Source organism: Scyliorhinus canicula, chromosome 1 (genome assembly GCF_902713615.1).
Source record: "Scyliorhinus canicula chromosome 1, sScyCan1.1, whole genome shotgun sequence".
NCBI lineage: Eukaryota > Metazoa > Chordata > Chondrichthyes > Carcharhiniformes > Scyliorhinidae > Scyliorhinus > Scyliorhinus canicula.
Window position 1 is genome coordinate 187,150,181 of NC_052146.1, and position 21,335 is coordinate 187,171,515.

The window sequence follows — 21,335 nt, forward strand, 5'->3', positions numbered from 1 at the left end:
TACCACAGAAAGTAGTTGATGCCAGAATATTGTGTAATTTCAAGAAGGAATTAGATATAGCTCTTGGGGCTAAAGGGATCAAGTGGGGGGAGGCAGGGTCAGGGTATTGAATTTGTTGATCAGCCATGATCATAATGAATGGCGGAGCAGGCTGAAAGGGCCGAATGGCCTCCTCCTGCTTCTATTTTCGATGTTTCCATGTTTAAAGGCTGCAGGTGGGAAGAGCAGCCAAGTAGCCAACTCCCAGGAAAGGTCCCCAACCTGAGCTCCTCCAGCCAGCCCAAACCCCCCGGCACCCATGAAAGACCCCCCTTGGCACCGTGGAACCAATTTTAGGTAGGATACTCACCCCCTTGCGACCCCTCGGATGGCAAGGTGTCAGGTTGGCACTGTGAACGGCCAGGGCCTGAATGGGGACTCATGGGGGGCTGAGGGGGGACTGAGGACTGATCTCTGAGGAGCGTGACCTGTCAGAGAGATTAGGTCCTGGATTGAACCTTGGTTAGACCACACCTAGAGTACTGCCTGCAATTCTGGTCATTGAGAGAAAGGATAGGGATACACTAGAGAGGGTGCACAGAAGATATACAAGAAATTGTGTGGGTACATGTATCAGGAGAGGACTGACAGGCTGGGTCTCTTTTCATTTAAAGAACATGCTGAGGGGTGACCCAACTGTAATATTTAAATGTTGAAAGATATTGGTAGAATGGAAGTAGAAACAATATTTCCTCTTGGCTGGGAAGAGCATAACTAGAGACTTTCAACATATGGGCTGTAACTTCTGAGCTCCCCAGCATCAGATTACTGGGCTACCCCAAAGACACACTGGGGAAATCTCTTCAGACATTCCCAGGTAAGGTCTGCAAGCAAACTTCTTCTGGGCAAATGCCCTGCACTGCGAACCATCCAAAAATGTGACTTGAATCGCAAACTGGAGAGTTCTGACTGGGTTACACCAATACTTACCGAGACCTAACCCAAGGCCTGACACCCTACCCCTATCCTCACCCCAACACTTGCCCCCAAACCCCCCCCAACACCTGACCGCCCCCCCCCCCCGAAGCTCAACATCCCCCTCTGAGACCTGATCCCCACCACCACCACCGAGGCCCAATGCTCTCCTGAGGCCCAACAGTCTTCTTGAAACTCGACCCCTTACCTGCAGGCCCGACAGCCTCCTCCCCAGCAACCCTCAGGCCCGACACTGTCCCTCCAACCCCCTCATTGACCACACCTTCCTCTTCTCTGGAGTTTTGGCCTGTCCCAAACCCCTCCTGACCTCTACCGCCCTCCGAGCCTCTGATTCCCTCATTTTATCCACTTGGCTTGGACACCTACCTTCTCCCTGGCCTGTAACGGACCTTTCAATTTCAATGAACTTTAAACTGACCTGGTTTACGACAGCTAGTGCTATAAAAAAGGGGGCATGTCCCCCTTACTCGGTCCCGAGGGCGTGCTGGATCTTGCCCCGCCTCAGTCAGAAGGTCAGGTAGAGGGGCTGGGGAAAAGAATGAACATAATGAGGCATGGGGTGGCAATGCAACACTGATTTCCATCCCCAAGGAGGTTCAGGTTCAAGATAGTCACCAAAGCGTTAAATAGGGAATTCAGAAAAAACATCTTTATGCAAAGTGGTAAGAACATGAAACTTACTACTACAGGGAGTGGTTATAGTGAACAGTATACATTCACTTATTGGGAAGTTAGACAAACATAAGAAGGAGAAAATAATATCGGAGGTTATGATGATAGGTTTAGGTGACAGGAGATGGGAGGATGTTTGAATGGAGCATAAACACTGGCACGACTGGTTGGGTCAAATGGCTTGTTTTTGTGTTGCATATCCTGTATGGGCATCCTTAAGCTCTTTACAACCAATGAAGTGTAGACATTGAGCAATGCAGGAAATGGGACAGCCAATCCATGCACAGCAAGAAACAGAACAAAATAATAACATCTTTAATGATGTTGATTGAGGATTAAGTATTGGCCTGGATATTGTGGAGAACTCCCCTACTCTTCTTTGAAATAGTGCCATTGAAACTTTAATGTCCATCCAAGAGGTCAGACAGGACATTGGTTTAATGTCTCATCTGAAGTCAAAAAATATTCAATTGGCAGCATTTTCTTTATGAACTTTATTTTAAAGAAACTCTTAAATCCAGTTTTATTCATTTTTTAAAAATCAAGTCCTCAAATGTTAATGCAAAATTCATTACCTCTTTCCAATTGTTCGCAGGATGCCAGATTTTCTGCTCCCCATTGACTTGGGAATTATTCCAGTGTCTAATTATTGGACTGTTTGACCATTTTTATAGAAAAGAAAACAAAAATGTTTTTACCTTTTTCTTTTTGCCTCACATGCCAAATTATTGCCGCTTGAATTGTTCGTTTTTGAAATCAGTTAATATGGTTTCCACTCTTTTTTTAATCATTAATGAGTGTGTGTCTAATTGACTTGATGATTTCTGTTTAATTAGCACACTTGTGGCTGGGCTGTTCCAAACGAACGAGCAAAGTGAAGCAGACAAGCATGCTGCAGTGAAATAATAGTCTTCCTGTGGAACTAATCGATGTGGACAATTCCTCAGCAGGTCTGTGCGTGTTCACAGTCAGACATGTCCTGAGCAAGTCCACCCATGTGCCCAGGACTTGTCCAAAAGCAAGGCAGCCACCTTGTTTGCATCAATTAGCCTAAATGAGCCGGACAAACCACTGAGGACACCAAGCACAACCTATCAAAAAACGACTTTGAGGTCATTGCTAATAACTCTTTTCCAGTGCAAAGACACTTCATGGAACCTTACAGCGCAGAAGGAGGCCATGCAACCAATCATGTCAGTGCCGGCTCTTTGAAATGGCTATCCAATTAATCCCACTCCCCTGCTCTTTCCCCAGAGTCTTGTATTTGCTTTTTCATTTTTAAGTGTTTATTCAATTCCCTTTCAAACTGAATCTCTTTCCACTGCTCTGTCCTGAGGTTAGATAAGTACATGGAGGATAAAGGAAGAGAAGAATATGTTGATAAGGTGTGATGACGTATGGCTGGAGGAGGCTTTTACTGGAGCAGAAACACCACCAAAGACTTGTTGGGCTGAATGGACTGTTTATGTGCAGTAAAATTCTAAATTCCCAGTCTAAAATACACACTAGCAATTTAAGTAGAGTTAAGAAATGTCATCTTTTTTCACATTCTGTCAAATCTAGAACCAACCATCTGCAAAAAAATCAAGTTGCAAATGGAATTCAGTTTTACTAGTGCAAATCCTGCACCTATCCTGAACATCAATAGATGCTCAATAGGAAATTGCATTTAACCTCAGCGAATATTGGTTAAGAGTGAGAAGTATCTAAGAGTTGTTGTGCACAGATCACTCAAGGTTCACGATTAACATAGAGGGGCTGTAGCTTCAAAGAAGAGCTCCAAGATCCTAAATTAAGAACCATGGAATCATAGAATGGTTACAGCACAGAAGGGGACAATTCAGACAGTCGTATTCATGCTGGCTCTCTGCAAGAGCCACTCAGCTAGTCTCACTCCCCACCTTTTGCCCGTGTCTCTGGATATTTTCCCCCTTCATGTTCCCTTTCGAAAGCCACAATTTGAACCTGCCTCTATCACACTCTTAGGCAATACATTCCAGATCCTAACCACTTGCTACACAAGGAAGGCTTTTCTCATGTCACTGTTGATTCTTTTGCTGGTCACCTGAAATTGGTATCTCCTGGAGCTCAACTTTTCCGCCAATGGGAATTGTTGTTCTCCATCTACTTTGTCCAGTCCCTTCATGATTTTGAACACCTTAAAGTACCTCAGTTACGCAGCTAGGCTTATATATTAGAGCTTCATCGATTTAGAGATGATCTGATAGGGGTGATCATATGAATAATGAAAGGGCTGAACTTCATGCTGATTGATGGACTATTGCAGAGGACATGCATTTAAACAATGCAAGAATAGAAGAGACTGGATATTAGAAGATTCTTCTTTGTCCAGAGAACCTCTGGAATGTGTTGGTGTGTCCTGACTCTCTGCTTACGTTCAAGAGGACCAATTCATAGAATCCCTACAGTACAGAAGGAAGCCATTCAGCCCACTGAATCTGCACCGACCCTCTGCAAGAGCTCCCGGTCTAGACCAACACCCCTCAGCCCCACATAACCTTTGACCACAAAGGGGGAATTTAGCATGGCCAATCCACCTAACCTGCCCAGCTTTGGCAGAAAACACCGGAGCACCCGGAGGAAACCCACGCAGACAGAGGGAAAAAGTGAAAACTTCACACAGACAGTCACCCAAGGTCGGAATTGAACCCGGGTCCCTGGTGTTGGGAGGCAGCAGTGCTAACCACTGTGCTGCCAAAATTCTGGACCAATTCTTGGCAGTGAAGCATAGGGGTGCGAGGGGAAATTAGGAAATGTCTAACCAGAATACTCCAACCTCATTGGTGTGGGACAGGCTTGATGGAGCAGCTGGTCTTTTCCGGTTGGCCATTTTTGTATATTCATATATTGTGACATTGGAGAGAAGAATATGTGAGCTCTGGGATACTGGTTTTATCTTTCCTACCTGTGGTGTTACAGGACTGTCTGCATACAGATGGAAAAAAATCACAATGGTGCCTTTCTACCACTGTACCATTATGCAACACCCACATTCTATTATTTTTATTTGAGTCAGGTTCTTTTCTCTCAATACACCCCATCCCTGGTTTGTTCTTTTAAGATAAATACAGCCAGATCATACTAACAGTCAAAGTGGCCTTACTATCTCATGCAGCAGTTGCATTGCAAGGTTTTTACTTTAGATTTATTTTTGTGGATAATGACAAAGACAATTGCTAAGTTCTGAAAAACTGGAGTGTGTCATTGGCCCAATATGTGGGTAAAAGTAGTGAGCCCAGGTTTGAGCAGAGACTGTTGTCATTGTATTTTGTTTTGCTGCATGCATCTCGTGATCTTAATATTAGAAAGTGGTAAAGTGAACATTCAATCAACTGGCTTACCAGATTTATTAATGGCAAATAGATAAATTTGCAATAAAAATTCTAAGCACTATATTTACAGAAATTACACTCTTAATTAATCCCTCTTAGAAATAAAAAGTAACATTTTCACTTCTTGTGCTAGAATTCAGTATAGATTGTACCTGAAATGAGGTCCCTGATCATAACCTGATATGCTGTGAATCTTCATTGAATAGCCGCTCTCTCTCTAGCTTCAGAAGGACTGTGACATTGAAGCCATATCTTTTGAATACTGACTGAAAGAAAGGAAATTAAAAACATTTCAGTCTCATCATGTGCCAGGCTCAGCCTGATACAATTTAAGGTAGTCCACCGGGTACACATGACAGTGGCCCGGATGAGCAAGTTCTTTGGGGTAGAGAACAGGTGTGTGAGGTGCGCGGGAGGTCCAGCAAACCATGTCCATATGTTTTGGGCATGCCCGAAGCTTAGAGGGTTTTGGCAGGGTTTTACTAAGGCTATGTCCATGATACTTAAAACACGGGTGCTGCCGAGTCCAGAGGTGGCGATCTTTTAGTGTCAGAAGAGCCGGGAGTCCAGGGGGCAAGAGAGGCTGACGTTTTGGCCTTTGCCTCCTTGGTAGCCTGGAGACGGATACTGTTAATGTGGAGGGACCTGAAGCCACCGAGTGTGGAGACCTGGGTTAGTGACATGGCTGGGTTTCTCAGTCTCGAGAAAATAAAGTTCGCCCTAAGAGGGTCAATGTTAGGGTTTGTTCAGAGGTGGCAGCCGTTCGTCGACTTTCTCGGAGAAAATTAACTGTCAACAGAGGCAGAAATCTAGGGGGAGGGGGGTGGTTAGGCTGTTGTTTCATTTATTAGGGGTGCGAAGAACATGATAGGGATGGAAATGTTTTATGTACCATGTTTACGTTGCTGCTGTCATTATTGCTATTATTAAAAACTACAAATACCCTAATAAAATGTTTTTTAAAAAAAACATATCAGTAATCTGTCAAGCAAATATATAGAACATTACAGCGCAGTACAGGTCCTTCGGCCATCGATGTTGCGTTGACCTGTGAAACCCCTCTAAAGCCCATCTACACTATTCCCTTATCGTCCATATGCCTATCCAATGACCATTTGAATGCGTTTAGTGTTGGCGAGTCCAATACTGTTGCAGGCAGGGCATTCCACGCCCTTTCTACTCTCTGAGTAAAGAACTACCTCTGACATCTGTCCTATATCTATCTCCCCTCAATTTAAAGCTATGTCCCCTCGTGCTAGACATCACCATCCGAGGAAAAAGGCTCTCACTGTCCACCCTATCTAATCCTCTGATCATCTTGTATGCCTCAATTAAGTCACCTTTTAACCTTCTTCTCTCTAACGAAAACAGCCTCAAGTCCCTCAGCCTTTCCTCATAAGATCTTCCCTCCATACCAGGCAACATCCTGGTAAATCTCCTCTGCACCCTTTCCAATGCTTCCACGTCCTTCCTATAATGCGGCGACCAGAACTGCACGCAATACTCCAAATGTGGCCACACCAGAGTTTTGTACAACTGCAACATGACCTCATGGCTCCGAAACTCAATCCCTCTACCAATAAAAGCTAACGCACCGTACGCCTTCTTAACAACCCTCTCAACCTGGGTGGCAACTTTCAGGGATCTATGGACATGGACACCGAGATCTCTCTGCTCATCCACACTACCAAGAATCTTACCATTAGCCCAGTACTCTATCTTCCTGTTATTCCTTCCAAAATGAATCACCTCACACTTTTCCACATTAAATTCCATTTGCCACCTGTCAGCCCAGCTCTGCAGCTTATCTATGTCCCTCTGTAACTTGTAACATTCTTCTGCACTGTCCACAACTCCACCAACTTTAGTGTCATCTGCAAATTTACTCACCCAACCTTCTACGCCCTCCTCCAGGTCATTTATAAAAATGACAAACAGCAGTGGCCCCAAAACAGATCCTTGTGGTACACCACTAGTAACTGGACACCGGTCTGAACATTTCCCATCAACCACCACCCTTTGTCTTCTTCCAGCTAGCCAATTCCTGATCTAAACTGCTAAATCACCCCGAATCCCATGCCTCCGTATTTTCTGCAATAGCCTACCATGGGGAACCTTATCAAACGCTTTACTGAAATCCATATACACCACATCAACTGCTTTACCCTCATCCACCTTTTTTGTCACCTTCTCAAAGAACTCAATAAGGTTTGTGAGGCATGACCTACCCTTCACAAAACCATGTTGACTATCTCTAATCAAATTATTCCTTTCCAGATGATTATACATCCTATTTCTTACAAACCTTTCCAAGACTTTGCCCACAACAGAAGTAAGGCTCACTGGTCTATAGTTACCGGGATTGTCTCTACTCCCCTTCTTGAACAAGGGGACAACATTTGCTATCCTCCAGTCTTCTGGCACTATTCCTGAAGACAAAGATGACTTAAAGATCAAAGCCAAAGGCTCAGCAATCTCCTCCCTAGCTTCCCAGAGAATCCTAGGATAAATCCCATCCGGCCCAGGGGACTTATCTATTTTAACACTTTCCAGAATCGCTAACACCTCCTCCTTATGTACCTCAAGCCCTTCTAGTCCAGTAGCCTGTATCTCAGTATTCTCCGCGACAACATTGTATTTTTCCTGAGTGAATACTGATGAAAAATACTCATTTAGAACCTCTCCTATCTCCTCGGACTCCACGCACAACGTCCCACTACTGTCCTTGACTGGCCCTACTCTTACCCTAGTCATTCTTTTATTCCTGACATATCTATCGAAAGCTTTCGGGTTATCCTTGATGCTACCTGCCAAAGACTTCTCATATCCCCTCCTGGCTCTTCTTAGCTCTCTCTTTAGATCCTTCCTAGCTAACTTGTAACTCTCAAGCACCCTAACTGAACCATCACGTCTCATCATTACATAAGCCTTCTTCTTCCTCTTGACAAGTGTTTCAACTGCTTTAGTAAACCATGGTTCCCTCGCTCGACAACTTCCTCCCTGCCTGACAGGTACATACTTATCAAGGACACGCAGTAGCTGTTCCTTGAACATGTTCCACATTTCCATTGTGCCCATCCCCTGCAGTTTTCCTCTCCAGCCGATGCATCTTAAGTCTTGCCTCATCGCATCATAATTGCCTTTCCCCCAGATATGACTCTTGCCTTGCGGTATATACCTATCCCTTTCCATCACTAAAGTAAACGTAATCGAATTGTGGTCACTATCACCAAAGTGCTCACCTACCTCCAAATCTAGCACCTGTCCTGGTTCATTACCCAGTACCAAATCCAATACGGCCTCGCCTCTCATTGGCCTATCTACATACTGCGTCAGGAAACACATTGGACAAAAACAGACCCATCTAAAGTACTCGAACTATAGTGTTTCCAGTCAATATTTTGAAAGTTAAAGTCCCCCGGTTACTTTCGCTCCTATCCAGAATCATCTTTGCAATCCTTTCCTCTACATCGCTGGAACTTTTCAGAGGCCTATAGAAAACCCCTAACAGGGTGACCTCTCCTTTCCTGTTTCTAAACTCAGCCCATACTATCTCAGTTGTCGAGTCCTCATCAAACGTCCTTTCAGCCACCGTAATACTGTCCTTGACTAACAATGCCACCCCTCCCCCTCTCTTACCTCCTTCCCTGAGCTTACTGAAATATCTAAACCCCGGCACCTGCAACATCTATTCCTCGCCCTGCTCTATCCATGTCTCCGAAATGGCCACAACATCGAAGTCCCAGGTACCAACCCATGCCGCAACTCACCCACCTTATTCCGGATGCTCCTGGCATTGAAGTAGACGCACTTTTAACCACCTTCCTACCTGACGGTACACTCTTGCAACTTTGAAACCTTACTCATGACCTCACTACTCTCAACCTCTTGTGTACTGGAGCTACAATTTAGGTTCCCAATCCCCTGCTGAACTAGTTTAAACCCTCCCAAAGAGTATTAGCAAACTCCCCCCCCCCCCCCCCCCCCCGGATAGTGGGGCTTACTTCCACTCTCTGGCGGGAAGAGTGCAGACGATCAAGATGAACGTACTGCCAAGGTTCCTCTTCCTGTTTAGATCAATCCAGATCTTCATCCCCAAGGCCTTTTTCCAAAACATAGACAGGCTAGTCATGGCGTTTGTGTGTGTGTGTGTGTGTGTGTGGGGGGGGGGGGGGGGGGGGGGGGAGTCAGAGGGGGCCTGGCTCTCCCGAACCTACAATACTATCACTGGGCAGCAACGGCAGGAAAAGTGAGGGGATGGTTACAAGAACATGACACAGATTGGGTACAAATGGAGGAGGCATCCTGCAAAGGAACAACCCTCCGGGCCCTGGCCACAGAGCACTCCCATCCTCCTTAACAAGGTATACAACGAGCCCAGTGGTAGCAGCCACACTGAGAACCTGGACCAAGTTGAGACAGCACTTCGGGATAACCAAAATGTCCCTTCTGGCCTCCATCTGCGGCAATCACAGATTCCCCCCAGCTATACAAAAACACACACTACTTATATTTCAATTGAATGACTTAGCACGTTATTGGGAATAATATTAACAACAAAATTAAACTGTTTCAAATACTAGATAATGTTCCCTTAGGCGTTATTATCCGTCTACCGATGCCAAAATCGGGAACTGCGATTGAGTGGAGAATCGATTCCGATGCCGAAATTACGGCGAGTGCTGATTTCACGCCAAATCACAATTCTCCGTCACCTCAACAGCTTATATCAGCCTCGGTTTGGAGGTAAGACACATCTGAGTCAGAAAGCTGTGGGTTCAGGTCCCACTTCATAATCTCAGGATCCAAAAATGCCTTACTTCAATGTGCCATAACTATTGTAATGTAGGAAGCTTGGCAAACAATTTCTGAACATCAAGGTCCTATAAATAGCAAACAGCAATGGGCTAATGATCTTAAGCGAACGGGCAACAAGATGGCAGATGGAGTATAATGTAGGGAAATGTAAAGCTATTCACTGTGGTCATGGGAATAGAAAAGCAGAATATATATATTTTTAATGTGAACCTTGTAAGTATTGATGTGCAAAGAGACGGCTGTGTGTGGACAAGGAATGCAGGTCCAGCAAGCAATTAAGAAGGCAAATGGTCTCTTGGCCTTTACTGCAAGGGGGTTGAAGTACAGGAATAAAGAAGTCTTACTACAATTGTACAGAGATTTTGTGGGACCACATCTGGAACACTCTGTACAGTTTTGGTCACGATACTTAAGAGGCTGGAGGCGGTACGGCTGATGATTCATTAAATTGGTCCCTGCGATGGGGTTGGGTGGGGGGGTTGTCCCATGACCAGAGATTGAGTAAACTGGGTTTATATTCTCTGGGGTTTAGGAGAATGAGAGGCAACCTCATGGAAATGTACAAGATTCTTAAGGGGCTTGATAGGGTAGTCGCTAGGAGAATGATTCCGTTAGTTGGGGAATCGGAAACAAGAGGGCATAGCTTCAGGATAAGGGCTTGATCATTTAAGGCTTAGATGAGGAGAAATTACTTCACTCAAAGGGTTGTGAATCTTTGGGATTCTCTAACCCAGAGGACTGTGGATATTCCAGCATTGAATAAATTTAGGGTGGGATAGACAGATTTATAGTGTCTCAGGGAATCACGGGAAAAGAGGGAATAGGCAGGAAGGTGGGGTTGAAATCCAAGATCAGTCATGACTGTAGTAAATGGGGATGGGCTCAGTGGGCCATAAGGTCTATTCTTGCTCCTAATTCTTGTGTTCTTGTGTCCTGATCATGTGGGTTTCTTGAGCAATTGGTTGAATAATAAGTATGGACTCTGGTGGATCTTCTGGTTGTCCTGTGTCCACTTCCCCTATTTCTGAAGATTCAAAGATTTAGTGGATTCATGGTCACACTTAAGGTGGGATACAATTGCCAAGTATTCCATTCACAATCAGTTTAGTGTCCTACCCTGTAAGTCTTGTGGCGGTTTTGTATAATTCTTTTAGCTGGACGTGTCATTGCGTACAACATAAACACAGGCAGTGTGTCCTGCAGTAATTATAAGTGCCGGCGCCCTAATTTATTGCTCATTAAGCAGTTTAAAGCAATTACTGTTAATGTGCCCTCATTTTGCCTATGAAAAAATTAACATTTGTAAGTGCATTAAATCGGAGGACTAAGTATAGATGATTAACCCACATTTACTGCCCAAAACGCCTTAGCAGCCATGTGGCTAGTTTATAGTTTTTTGGAAATTAAGGAATTATGGTACGCAATCCCCAAATCACAAGTAAACATCCCGCAGTCATCCATAATTAAAACGGAATCAGACTTACTCTGTCAGAATAAAGCATTGAGGTCTGCTTGGGTATTGGCCGTGGCTCAGTGGTACCACTCACACTTCTGAGTCAGAGTTGGAGGGTACTCCAGACTTTTGGATGAGGCGTTAAACTAAAGCCCCTTCTGCCTTCACAGGTGGATGTAAAGGATTCCACAGCGTTATTTTGACAAAGTGTAGGGGAAATCTCCTAAATATCTTACCCAATATATATCCTTGAATCAACATCACTGAAACAAAGTTTTGGGGCATTTATCTCACTGTTGTGATTGTGGGGTCTTGCTATGTGTAAATTGGCAGTCTCGTTTCTTGCACTGCAACAGTGGCAACATTTCAAATGTGCCCCATTGATTCTAATGCACTGTGGAACAATAACTTGCACTTATTTAGTTTATTTAATATAGTATGCCCTGAAGTCACAAAAGGTGCTGGATAAATGCAACTTTGTTTTTCCCTCTCCAATTACCAGGGCAGAATGCACTGTGTTGGAAAATGTCCAAACCCAGGTTTAAAAATCTACAGCTCATTAAATCCTCTTGTAATCCTAACAGTCACAGAGAGATATCTGCACTGTTATTGGTCTCTCTCAGTTTCTCTTTGTTGAAGATCTATTCAATAGACGCCTGGTAAAAGGTATTTTAGGAGCACAATCTGTGAAGGGTGCTTCCTTTTCACGTATCAACCAGCAAAGGTAGGCTATTTGGCTCATCGAGCCTGTACCAATTATTTTCAAAGGCCTATACAATTAATCCCACTACCCTGTCTAATCACCACAGCCGCACAAAATATTTCTTTTCAAGTACGGGTCCAATTTGCTTTTGAAAGTTACTATTAAATTAATTTGCACCACTCCTTTCAGGCTCAAACATTCCAGATCATAATTCACAGCAATCAATTAGTCTGCAACCGAACAAGACATGAGGTGAGGAATACTCTAATGCGGGGGGGGAGGTTTCAAAACGATGGGCGGAATTTAATGCCCACCCGGCGGCAGGTTTGGTGGCCAAGGGGACATTTAGTCAGGCAAGAGGGTGGCAGGTGGAAATCTTCCAGCTTCCTGTCACCATGATTAAGTCCTTGGAGGGAAAGGCTGTGGAAGGCTATTCCTCTCCACCATGAATTGAGGCTCTAAAGTGACTATTTAATGCCCATTTAAGCGCCTCATCCCAATGCCACTGATATTTACACAGAGGTGGGCAGGGGGGAAGGGGTTGCCCAACATGCAGGCTGCACAACAAACAAATTCACACAGGTTTCTTGGGTTGGGGGTGGGAGGTCCCTCAATGAAAGACACAATACCGTGGTGTGGGGCCTGGCATTGGGGAAAGGGGACCCGCTGGGAGCTACCCTCCATCCTTGCTGCCAAATCCCTTCCCTGCGACTCTCACCCGTGACCCACCTCCCACCATCACTCAGCTGTGGCCTGGGATCCAGTTACAAGACCTGGCCTTGAGTAGGCGTCATCCTGACAGCAGCCATCACCTTCTCTGACTGACCAGCAGCACTCAGCAGGTTGGGCCTGCAGTCCTTGATCACGGCGAAGGCCTCCACTGTCCAGTTAAGTGCCTGAGTGGCACTAGAGTGGCACGGTGGTACAGTGGTTAGCACTGCTGCCTCACAATGCCTGAAACTAGGGTTTAATTCCAGCCTCAGGTGACAGTGTGGAGCATGCACTTCTCCCGGTGCTTGTGTGAGATTTCTCTGGGTACTCCGGTTTCCTCCCACAGTCCAAAGATGTGCAGGTTAGGTGGATTCGCCAGAATCAAATCCAGCCTCATAGGTTCAAACTCACTTGTTCCTCCCAAGAATGGTTCCTCCCACAATTCATGTCTGAAATTTCTCTTATGCTGTATCCCAAAATACTATTTTCTATCTGATTTGCATTTGAATAGATCTGCACTAACTTGGGTAGGCTATGTTTGTCAACTTAATTGGTCAATTATGCAATGGCTTACAAGTTGCTCCAGTGTAGAAAAACAGTGACATAAAGAGAAATTATTGTGATGTGGCTTGATGGTTTTGGTATAATAAAAGACAAAATACATATTTATTTATGTTTTACACTGTTCTGCAATTATGTTATGAATATGTTCACAAAATGTGGACAAGGTGTGGCAGTGGTGAGAAGGAGAAGGGGTAGAGTGGGTTAGGATGGAGGAGGAATCTTGTAAGGAGTCTAGGTTTGAGGGCTATGGTGACGGCAGTGTTGCCAATGGTTCCGAGTAGGTATTCAGGGAGCCCGGTGGTGCAGTCCACAGTGAAGATATGGAATCAGTTGAGGAGGCATTTTAGGATGGAAGGGATGTCGGTGCTAGCGCCGCTGTGCGAGAATCATGGGTTTGAGCCGTAGGGATGGATAGTTTATACAGGAGGTGGAGGGAAGTGGGGCTGGCCAAGGTGAGGGATCTGTATTTGGAAGAAGGGTTTGCCAGACTGGAGGAGCTAAGGGAGAGGGTAGAGCTGCCGAGGGGGAGTGAGTTCAGATATCTACAGGTTAGGGACTTTGCACGAAAGGTCAGGAGGGAGTTCCCTAGGTTTCCGGGATACACCCTGCTGGAGCGACTGCTGCTTCCGGATGTGGAAGGGGAGGGAAGAATTGGGGATATATACAAGTGGCTGGGGAGCAGGGAGGCAAGCGTGTGGTGAGATCAAAGAGAAATGGGAAGCGGAGTTGGGAGGGGAGATCAATTGGTGAGCATGGAGTGAGGCACTGCGAAGGGTAAACGGGACCTCCTCTTGTGCAGGGATGAGCCTGATACAGTTTAAGGTGGTGCACAGGGTGCATATGACTTGGGCGAGAATGAGTGGGTTATTTCTGGGAGTAGCAGATGAGTGTGAGAGGTGTGTGCGGGAGCCAGCGAATCACTCGCACATTCTTTTGGGGTTGCAAAAAATTGGGAAGATTCTGGGTGGGAGTGTTCGCGGTCTTAGCCAGGATAATGGAGCAGGAGGTGGATCCTGACCCTTTGGTGGCGATATTTGGGATCTCAGAGAAGCCGGAGCTCATGAAGAGGAGGAAGGCCGATGTCTTGGCCTTCGCCTCTCTGATTGCACGGCGGCGAATTTTGCTCGAGTGGCGGTCGGCATCGCACCGGGGGTAACGGCTTGGTTGGGTGACCTGTACGACTTCCTGCAATTAAAGAAGATAAAGTATGAGTTAAGGGGCTCTTCAGGGGGGTTTGGGGGAAGGTGGGGGATGTTTGTGACCGTGTATGAGGGGCTGTTCGTCGCTGGGGGGAGGGGGAGGTAAAAAAGAGGAAAAATCTGTACAGACTGTATAGTTGAATGTCGAGAAGCATGTTTCCTGGGGTATTTGTTCACTGTAACGTGTTTTGATGCATGTTTGTAATAAAATACATTTTTTTTTTAAATGAACATGTTCCCAAGAACCACTGAATAAATTGGTGCAGAGGATAGCACTGTTACTTCACCGCGCTAGGGACCCGGGTTCGATTGCCAGCTTGGGTCACTGTCTGTGCGGACTCTGCATGTTCTCTCCGTGTCTGCTTGTGCTTCCTCTGGGTGCTCCAGTTTCCTCCAACAAGTCCCAAAAGACGTGCTTGTTCGGTAATTTGGACATTCTGAATTCTCCCTCAGTGTACCCGAACAGGTGCCGGAATGTGGAGACTAGGGGCTTTTCACAGTAACCATTGCAGATAATGTAAGCCTACTTGTGACAATAGTAAAGATTATTATTATTACAAGATCAGAATGAATGTGTAGCAGGAGGAAAACAAACTAATTGAGAAGGAAAACAACTAAAACGTTATTTACCAAAAGCACATAGGTCATAATAAAGCAATTTATCATACTTCTAACCTTTGTCCTATTATAAATTTAGAGAAAGAGAAAGGTAATCTTTCAGTCACCTCTATTCTAGAAATGACTATTTCATAATGAAAGCTGACATTAGTGGTGAAATTTATAATACCCCCATATTGTTAACTGAACACGAGATGATCCCGATGAGAGTAAGCACCTTGCTGCAATGGCACTCCAAAGATCCTTCTTGTAATGCTTTTATTCTATAATGAGGATGTTCTAAAGGGTCTGGAACTAAAAACAACTAGTTAGTACCTTCCAATTTGAATATTTATTAGAGAATAACAATTGAGATTAAAGGAGAGATAAGAGCTGATGGATGTCTTTTAGTGAGTTCCATTCTGTTCATTACAGCATCCTATAAGGAGCTACTGAACTGTCCATTGCAGCGCCATTTAATGAGTTAATGGATTGTCCATTTGAAACCCCTTACAGGGTGGTCCATTACAATGTCCATCAAGGAGGTACTGGACTATCCATTACTGTACCATTTAATGAGTTATTAGACTGTCTATTACAGGACTGTTGAAGGAATTATTGGATTGTTCATTACAGTGGTCTTTAATGAGTTAATAATGTCCATTACAGCACCCTTAATGAGTTGCAGGGATGTCATTACAGTGCCCTTTAAGAAATGACCGAGTTGTCCATTACAATACATTAATTAGTGTATTTCATATATGCCACAGAGACAAGATGCTCTGGAGACCAAAGAAGTACAAATCTGAATGTAGTAAAACGTTGTATTGAATATAGTAACTCTGAAGTGATGCAGATTGTGTATTATAAACTAGGCTCTATGACCCTAAAAATGAAGCATCCCACCAATCCTTTAAAATGACAATGTATATATGCTCTATGCACATATCCTTAGAATTACCTAAAGCTAGAAGGCTGTAAACATTACCACACCAGAACATTAGTAAATGATGCGACTGAAATGTCCATTGAAAGGCTTTTCTGACTTCCGGTTATGTGACCGAAGCGTTCCAATTATCCCTTACGATATAAAATGGTTTGAATAATCGTGATAACTCTTTTCTGATTTTCAGCTCAGGGGTCTGCAATAATGTCTCCATGATGTGAAATAGTTTGACAAGCGGACCTCCAGGGGTTTCCAGGAATACTGTTCATAGTCATTTCTGAATTAGCTGTCAATTGTTACTCTCATTATCAGCCATTAAACATTAGTCATGCAGATAACAGAGCGATGAGTTCGAGAACAATGCACACAATGGCTGGTTTGTTAGCGAGGCCTGGAGATATTCCCATCTATGATGCCTTGCGCCATTTGTGTATGCGTGTGTCTGTATAGTATTGTGTCTGTAACCATAATCAATAGATATTCAGAACAGTTCCCCAGCAAGCCGAACATTTTTTTGAATTTGTGGCTGAGTGGAAAAGCATTACTCTGAGAGCAGGAGGTAGTGTGTTTGTTATTAATTGCTCAGATTTTTATGGTAAAATCCATATGTAAGAAATAGTTTTGTGAACAGGATGCATTTATGACTATATAATTCAGGTTGATCAAGGTGCTGCTTCATTAGTCTAATTTAATCAATCCTGAGGCAGAAACTTCCTTCTTTTCTGTTTCTCATGCAGAACAACAAGGGGTGTTTTTATATTGGATGAAGTGATATCCTTTGGGGAGGCAGTGGCATAGTGGTATTGTCACTCGACTAGGAAGCCTAGGTTCAAATCCCACCACTGCAGATGGTGAAATTTGCATTCAATCAAGGTCTGGAATTAAAAGTCTAATAATTTTTTTAAATGTATTTTATTACAAACATGTGTTAAAACAGGTTACAACAAATAAACACCCCTTGAAACATACTTCCCAGCAATCAACTATACAGTCTGTACAAAATCTTTCCCCCTTTTTCACCCCGCCCCCCGCGATGAACAGCTCCTCAAACACAGTCACAAACACCCCCCACCTTTTCTCATACCCCCCTGCAGAGCCCCTTAACTCATACTTTATCTTCCCTAAAGGGAGGAAGTCGTACAGGTCACCCAACCAAGCCGCCTGGTGTAGTCCAGTAAAATTCACCGCCGTGCAATCAAAGAGGCGAAGGTCACAACATCGGCTTTCCTCCTCTCCATGAGCTCCGGCTTCCCTGAAATCCCAAATATCGCCACCAAAGGATCCAGGTCCATCTCCTCCTCCACTATCCTGGCTAAGACCGTGAACACTCCCGCCGAGAATCTTCTCAATTTTTCGCAACCCCAAAACCTGTGCACGTGATTCGCTGGCCCCCGCCCACATCTCTCACACTCATCTGCTTCCCCCTGAAATAACCCACTCATTCTCGCCCGAGTCACGTGCACCCTGTGCACCACTTAAACTGTATCAGGCTCACCCTTGCACAGGAGGAGGTCCCATTTACCCTACGCAGTGCCTCACTCCATACGCCGCCATTGATCTCCCCTCCCAACTCCACTTCCCACTTCCCCTTGATCTTCACCACTCACTCACCTCCCTTCTCCCCCAGCCACTTGTATACATCTCCAATTCTTCCCTCCCCTTCCATGTCTGGAAGCACCAGTTGCTCCAGCAGGGTGCATCCAGGCAATCTAGGGAACGCCCTCCGGTCCTTTCACGCAAAGTCTCTAACCTGCAGATACCTGAACTCACTACCTCTCGGGAGCTCTCCTCTCCCTTAGCTTTCTCCAGACTGGCAAATCCTTCGTCCAAATACAAATCCCTCATCTTGACCAGCCCCACTTCCCTCCACCAGCTGTATACACTATCGCCGCACCTTATCTACATTCGCTGCCCAATAACAGTGAAGCAGATTCAGCAATAAAAGTCTAATGATGACCATGAAACCATTGTTGATTGTTGTAAAAACCCATCTGGCTCACTAATGTCCTTTAGCAAAGGCAATCTGCCACCCTTACCTGGTCTGGCCAAGCCAAGCTGGCAACTTGGCATTTTGTCTGTGACTAGCCTGCTCAAGACCTGCAGAAAAAGAAAGACTCACATTTATGAAACAGTTTTCAGGACCTCAGGACATCCCAAAGCATTTTGCGGAAATTTGAATACTTTTAAAGTGGAGTTGCTGTGGTAATCGAGAAAATCTGGCAGCCAATTTGTTCGTAGTGAACTCCCACAACCAGCAATGTAATGTAGAAAGCAGAATACCGCAGATGCTGGAAATCTGAAATAAAAGCAAAATATGCTTAAAATACTCAGCAGGTCAGGCAGCAACTGTGGAGAGAGAAACAGAGTTATCGTTTCAGGTCAAGGGTGTACTGCAGGGATCAGTGCTGGGACCCCAGCTATCCACAAGATATACTAATGATTTATTTGAGGGAACAAAATGTAATATCTCCAAATTTGCAGATGACACAATGTTGGGTGGATGGTGAGCTGTGAGGAGGATGCAGAGATCATTCGGTGTGATTTGGATAAGTTTAATGAGTGGGCAAATAAATGGCAGATGCAGTATAATTCGTATAAATGTGAGATTATCCACTTTGGTAGGAAAAACGAGAGGGCAAACTATTATCTGAATGGCCATAAATTAGGAGAGGGGAATGTGTAACGAGAACTGGATGTCCTCGTACATCAGGTCAGCATGCAGATACAGCAAATGGTATGTTACTCTTCATAGTGACAGGATTAGACAGGAGCGTGGATGTCTTGCTGCAATTATACAGGGCCTTGGTGAGGCCGCACCTGGAATACTATGTGCAGTTTTGATCTCCTTATCTGAGGAAGGATGATCTTGCTCTAAAGGAGTGCAGCAAAGGTTAATCAGACTGATTGCTGGGATGGCAGGATGGACGTATGAAGAGAGATTGAGTTGGTTAGGATTGTATTCATTGGAGTTCAGAAGAATGAAGGGGGAGCTCATAGAAACATTTAAAATTCTAACAGCACTGGTCAGGGTAGATGCAAGAAGGATGTTCCTGATGGTGGGGTTGTCCAGAAGCAGGGGTCACAGTCTGAGATACGAGGTAGACCATTTAGGGCAGAGATGATGGGAGATTTCTTCACCCAGAGGACGCGATCTTCCCGAAAAGGAACAAAGTCCCTGACCCAATGTTGTTCGCCGTGTGGTTCCCGGCACTCGCAGTGCCGGGAAACACATTGCTATTCAACATGACTTGTGTTGGAGACTTCCGGTTGCGGCTATGACCAGCTAAGTCGCACATTTGGCAGCTCCTGCGACAAAGGTGTTTAAGGGCCGATTGGAGGGCCCCGACGGTACTGTAAAGACGAATCCCGGTGGGGGAAGGCTCCCTGAGGAGAGTGAGACCAACTTTATGGTCGGTACTCGGAGTGGGGCGACAAAAAAAGCGGCAGCAGCTCCCCGAAAAAAGCGGGGGAAGAGGACCAAAATGGCGGCCGGTGGCGCACTAGAAGATTGGAGAAAATGGGCGGAGGAGCAGCAGGCCGCTCTCCTCCGGTGTTTTACGGAGCTGAAAGTGGAACTCTTAGAGTCTATGAACGCGACGACCACAAGGCTGATGGGGGCCCAGGCGACCCAAGAGGCGTCGATAAGAGAGCTGCAGCAGGAGATGACTGCAAGGGAGGAGGAGGCCACGGTCCTCGTGGGAAAGGTGGAGGTGCACGAGGCACTCCACCTGAAATGGCAGAGCCGCTTTGAGGAGCTGGACACTCGAATGAGGCGGAAGAACTTGAGGATCCTGGGCCTAGCAGAAGGCCTGGAGGGGCCTGATCTCCCGAAATATGTAGCGGAGATGCTGAGCTCCCTGATGGGAGAGGGGGCCGGTCCATCGCCCCTGGAGCTGGAAGAAGCATATCGGGTCATGGCTAGGCGGCCTAGGGCGAACGAGCCCCCGAGGGCGGTGCTGGTGCGATTCCAGCGTTTCTGTGATCGGGAGAAAGTGCTGTGGTGGGCCAAGAGGGAGAAAAGCAGCAAATGGGAGAATTCGACGGTGCGGATATATCAGGACTGGAGTGCGGAGGTGGCAAAGCGGCGGGCCCGGTTTAACCGGACGAAGGCGGTGCTGCACGCAAAGAGGATCAAGTTCGGAATGCTGCAGCCAGCGCGCTTGTGGGTCACCTACAAGGACCAGCACCATTACTTTGAGACCCCAGAGGAGGCATGGACTTTTGTTCGGGAGGAAAAGCTGGACCTGAACTAGAACTTGGGAACGCCGGCGGTCGAGGCCGCCCGAGTACCCTTGACTGATCAAGTGGCCCGTGTCTTTCTTAGGCCAGGTCGGAACTTGGTTAAAGTTGATGGATCGTTTGGTTTCTTTGAAACTTGTGTTATGGGGGGTTTCTTTGTTCCTTTTTGTGTGTCTCTTCCCGTTGCCAACTTCCCTTAATTATTGTTGTTGTAGGGGGGGCTTTTTTTTTTACTGTTTTTTGATCTGTTCTTTAAGGGTTATGGTTACTGTTCTGTTCGATGGAGGGTGATGGTTAAATACGTTATTATTGGGTAGTTATTTAGTTATGCAGGCATAGTTATGTATTTATGTATTTATTTGAGATTTGTTATTTATATTGTTATATTGTTAAGTTGGGGAGGCGGGACGGGGGGGGGTGCAAGTTGGTTATGCGTGTTTTCTTTTTCTCTTTTTTCTTCCTCTCGTTTTAAGGGGGCTTTTTTATGGGCTTGGATGGGGACGGGGGTGGAATTGAAGATGGCGGGGTAGGGTGTGGCCGGGCGAAAGCGCGGGCTTTCCCCTGTTTCCCGCGCGCGGGACGGAGGAAGGGGGAGGAGAGAAGAGTGGGGTGTGGCCAGCAATGGCGGCTTTTCCCGCGCTGAAGCGGGGTCAGAGAGGGATGGCAAGGGGGGGGGGGGGGGGGGAGGCCCCTCCCCCCCCACATCGGGAGGAGTCGGAGTGTGGCAGGGGCAGCCGGGTCAGCGAAAACCAGCTGACTCTCGGGAGTACGATGGTGGATACACCGCGGCTAGGAGGGGTCCTAGCCAGGGGGGGGGGGGGGGGGGGGGGGGGGGGGGAAGGGGGGTTAGGGGGGGATACCGGGTTGCTGCTGGAAGGGCCGAGGATGGGAAGGGAAGAACGGGAGGAGAGAGGGGGGGGGGGGGCCATCGCCATGGGGAACGGGTCAGAAGGGGAGGGTCGACCCGGGGCGAACAGGGGACAGGACATGGCTAATAGACAGGGGAAAGGGACGGGTCGCTCCGCGACCCGGTTGATTACTTGGAACGTGAGGGGGCTGAATGGGCCGGTCAAGAGATCAAGGGTTTTTTCACACCTAAAGGGAC

The 21,335-nt window shown here is 46.0% G+C and overlaps 1 long non-coding RNA gene across 2 annotated transcripts in view; it reads right to left on the bottom strand.

The window, feature by feature from the left end:
• Positions 1-1,372: 1,372 nt before the first annotated feature.
• The window catches only part of LOC119970363, a 34,593-nt gene continuing 14,630 nt past the window's right edge, over positions 1,373-21,335 (bottom strand). The window contains exons 2-4 of one of the 2 annotated variants that reach the window (XR_005461596.1): positions 18,111-18,287; positions 5,153-5,266; positions 1,373-1,501 (exon numbers count right to left, since the gene is read on the bottom strand). This is a non-coding gene — a long non-coding RNA (uncharacterized LOC119970363). Of the gene's footprint in view, positions 1,502-5,152; positions 5,267-18,027; positions 18,288-21,335 lie in introns of both variants that reach the window. The other variant, XR_005461595.1, reaches the window with a different exon arrangement.